Genomic DNA, 3,864 nt, shown 5'->3' on the forward strand with positions numbered 1-3,864 from the left:
TTTTGGCTTGACAAATGCAGCTCAACCTACATAAATGGTATGTAGGATTCAATTTGAAAACTGCTAAAGGACCAGTTGGAATGGCCAAATTTCCTAGAGTCCAAGGGCCTGATTTCATTTTTGAGGGTCTTCTATATCTTTAAGGTAAAAAGAAATCTCTTATGATTGCAGTTCTCCCAAGTGAAAACAGTGACCTAGAAGTATAACAAAGCTGCCTATGTTCAACTTGCCCAAAGGAAATTAACTATGAGTCAGGGAGGTCTAAATAGATAAGATAAAGGGCTTTAAGAGTATGAGAAACATGTCTACAGCCATGCCACTCTGAACAAGCCTGATCTCATCTGATCTTGGGAGCTAAGCAGGGTTGGGCCTGGTTAGTACTTGGATGGGAGACCACCTAGGAAGAACAGGTGCTGTAGGCGGAAAAAAATAAAATAAAATAAATAAATAAAAGTATGAGAAACAACAGGAATAAGTGTTATGTGGAAAACTAATGTGGGCTAATATGTTAGGCACCATCGATGTGTCTATGATCGATGGGCAGGTCATGATAAGGTGGTAACAGTTAAGCCATGGGTGTTAGTACAAGGAAAAAGCTATTTGTGCAAAGAAGGGAGGAGATGATGGGGAAGTTAGGTATGCAAGGAGGAAAAGGATGTGAACTTGTAGTTTTCCTATTTCTAGAAATGTTTCCATGAATTTCTTATTATCATAGTCCTGTAAGATTATAGAAAGTAGAATTGTCTGACACAAGATAAAAATAAAAATAGAGAAACCATTATGTTTTGTTCTTCTCTTTTCTTGCTACATTAATTGATTTTACTTTTAAGAGCAATTTTAGATTCACAGAAAAGTTGGGTTGAAAGAACAGAGTTCCCATGCACTCCCCTTTACATACACACACACACACACACACACACACACACACACACACACGCACACACATATCCTCCTTCACCATCAATATTCCACACCAGCATGGTATATCTGTCACAATGGTGACCCATATTGACACATTATTATCAACCAAAGTTCATAGTTTACATTGCTTATTTTTCATGTTGTGCATATATGAGTTTGACAAATATATATTGATATGAACATGTATCTACCTTATAGTATTATACAGAATAGTTTCACTGTCCTAAAAATCCCCTGTACTCCATCAATTCATCCTTTCCTGACCCCAAATCACTGACCCTTTTACTGTCTCCACTGTTTTACCTTTTTCAGAATATCACATAAGAGGAATTATACAGTATGTAGCCTTTACAGATTGGTTTCTTTCACTTGATAATATGTCTTTAAGTTTCCTCTGTGTGTTTTTACAGCTTGAGAGTTCATTTCTTTTTAGTTTTGTCTTTTACTACAATAATTCTTTAGGGAGAGATTCGTGCTACATGGTAAGGGTAGCATAATTTCAATTCCTTTGAACCTGGTGATAAAGGACTTTAAAAGTATTAATCTAGGGAACTCTTCAATAGTCACACAAAACCCTCAAAATTAAAAATGTTTTCTTTTAAAAAAATGCACAACTGAGAAAAGGACTTTTGAACAGGGAACAAAAATAAAACTTAGCAAAGGAAGAAAAATATTATATACTACCAAACACATGCACTCAGTAGTCATACCCACAGTATCACTGTCCTTGGCATTTTGCACCCCCACCAACAGCCTCTAAGAATAAACAATAAGAAGGAACAGCTTGTTCATCTCTTCATATGCTGTCCCAAACATATGTGATCAAAACTTTCCCTTTTAAAAAATATCATTAAAAGCATTAAAGATAAATCAGGCTTTTGTGGGTTTAATTATTCAGTACATTATGTTTTAATTATTTATTAATATTCTGTATTTGACAAACACTTCCAGAGAACTGGGGAAGTTATAATAAAAAGATTAATTGATTCTATTAATATTCTGGAATAAGACTAGTTTATGCATCAACTGGGCAAAGTACATTCATCTTCTCTAAGGAGAACCCAAGACAAGCTTTGTAACCTTGGGAAAACTATATAACATTTTTAAGTGTTCATTTCCTTATCAGTAAAATAAAGATAGCAATAATATCATTTGCATGAGATTCTTAGAAGCATTCATGTAAAGAGATAATACAACATCTGTAACATAAAATGAAGTATTCAATAAATATTTACCATCATTTAATACTATTTCCAGTTAACAGAGACAAGATAATACATATTTTATACTGATGGAAGGGGTTAGGGAATGCCCTGGGAAGGTGATGCATTTGAAGAACTCTTAAAGGACAATATAATGTGCTCCAAGAGGACAAAGCACTCCAGGAAGTAGGAACAGCATCAACATAAAACTGAATTTAAATACTACTTCCTCTTCCTGTAATTGAATTACCACTGGACACCACTCAAAAATATATTCTACAATGTCAATGGATTGGGAAGATTAATGGAATATTACTCAACCATAAGAAGACATGAAATACTGCCATTTGCGACAACATAGATGGACCTCGAGACAATCATGCTAAGCGACATAAGCCAGACAGAAAGAGTTGAAAATCATATGGTATCACATGATACATGGGATATAAACCTGAAAGCAACAAACAAACAGGACAAACAGACTCATGGACATGGACTATAGACTAGTGGTTACCAGAGAGTAGGGAGTGGGGGGAGGGGGAGTTGATGGGGTAAAGGGGGTCAAATATGTGGTGATGGAAAGAAATCTAACTATGGGAGGTAAACACACAGTGTAAATATATATATATGCCTTACTGTTAAAGTGTACAGCTGAAACATTGGATTCTGTTAACCAATGTCACCATAAAAATTTAATTAATTTAAAAAAGAAATAAATAATAAAAGCAATAATTAGAACACAGAAGATGCTGCTGGAATTTCCCACAAGTATGTAAAAAGCTAACCATCCTAAGCAAGGTATTATATGCATACATAAATGTTTAGTCTTAAGAACAAAGCAGATATTCAAGAAGCCCTCTCAAATGTGATCATGTTCCAAGCTCTTATGAGATAAGAGGTAAACAGTAAGAATGAGAATCTTAAGCCTTCGCTATTCTTAAATTTAGAAGGGAGAAGTCTCTGAATCTAAGATGATTTATTAAAAACAATACTGTCTGTTGTGACTCTCTTTGTTGTTTATGGTCTAGTGTCTGTCAGTTTCCCCAGAGTGACTAAGGACAAAAATCAATATTTCACAAAAAAAGAAAATAGATAAATAGCTTTTATGGAATGTTTATAAGTAGTACACAGAGCACTTTATATATATTATCGTATTTAAACCTCACAACAGGCCTATAAAGATGATAGTATGAAAGTAAAAAAAAAAAGTTTATAATGAAAAAATTGAGACAATGAATTGGTCCGTCACATCAAGGGTGCAGTGTAAATCGTGTTCTAAAACCCATAACAGTTCAACTAAAAATTCATATCCTTACCCATTCTGTTATCATATCATTATTATCTTTGTAAGAAGTTTGCACTTTAACCTACCAATGCCAATTAATCACAGAATTTTATTCTGGCAGATGATTTAGGGACATGGAATTTCAAGACAGAATCAGTAAGGTCTGCATTTTGGTTCTGTTACTAACAAAACTGAGTGATTTAGGAAAATATTTTACTTCTATTAAACTCAATTCCCTGGTGAGGAAATAGGAATGAACATTAAATGTACCTACCATCTTGAATTGTTGTGTTTCCCACCACTCCACCAGCTTAGGAAATATTTAACATGTTTCCAGTACATTATGAATATTCATATGTTAACTATGTGTATCATCATCATCATAATTCTCCTCATCATCACTTTATGATTATTTGCTACTTTATTCATCTCCAGTGATCTCTCTAATAAAGAAAA

At 34.0% G+C, this 3,864-nt stretch overlaps 1 pseudogene; it reads left to right on the forward strand.

The window, feature by feature from the left end:
• The first annotated feature begins 303 nt into the window (after positions 1 to 303).
• LOC111737653 lies at positions 304 to 422 on the forward strand (annotated as a pseudogene).
• The last annotated feature ends 3,442 nt before the right edge of the window (positions 423 to 3,864 follow it).

Source organism: Pteropus vampyrus, unplaced genomic scaffold (assembly GCF_000151845.1).
Source record: "Pteropus vampyrus isolate Shadow unplaced genomic scaffold, Pvam_2.0 Scaffold29, whole genome shotgun sequence".
Lineage (NCBI taxonomy): Eukaryota > Metazoa > Chordata > Mammalia > Chiroptera > Pteropodidae > Pteropus > Pteropus vampyrus.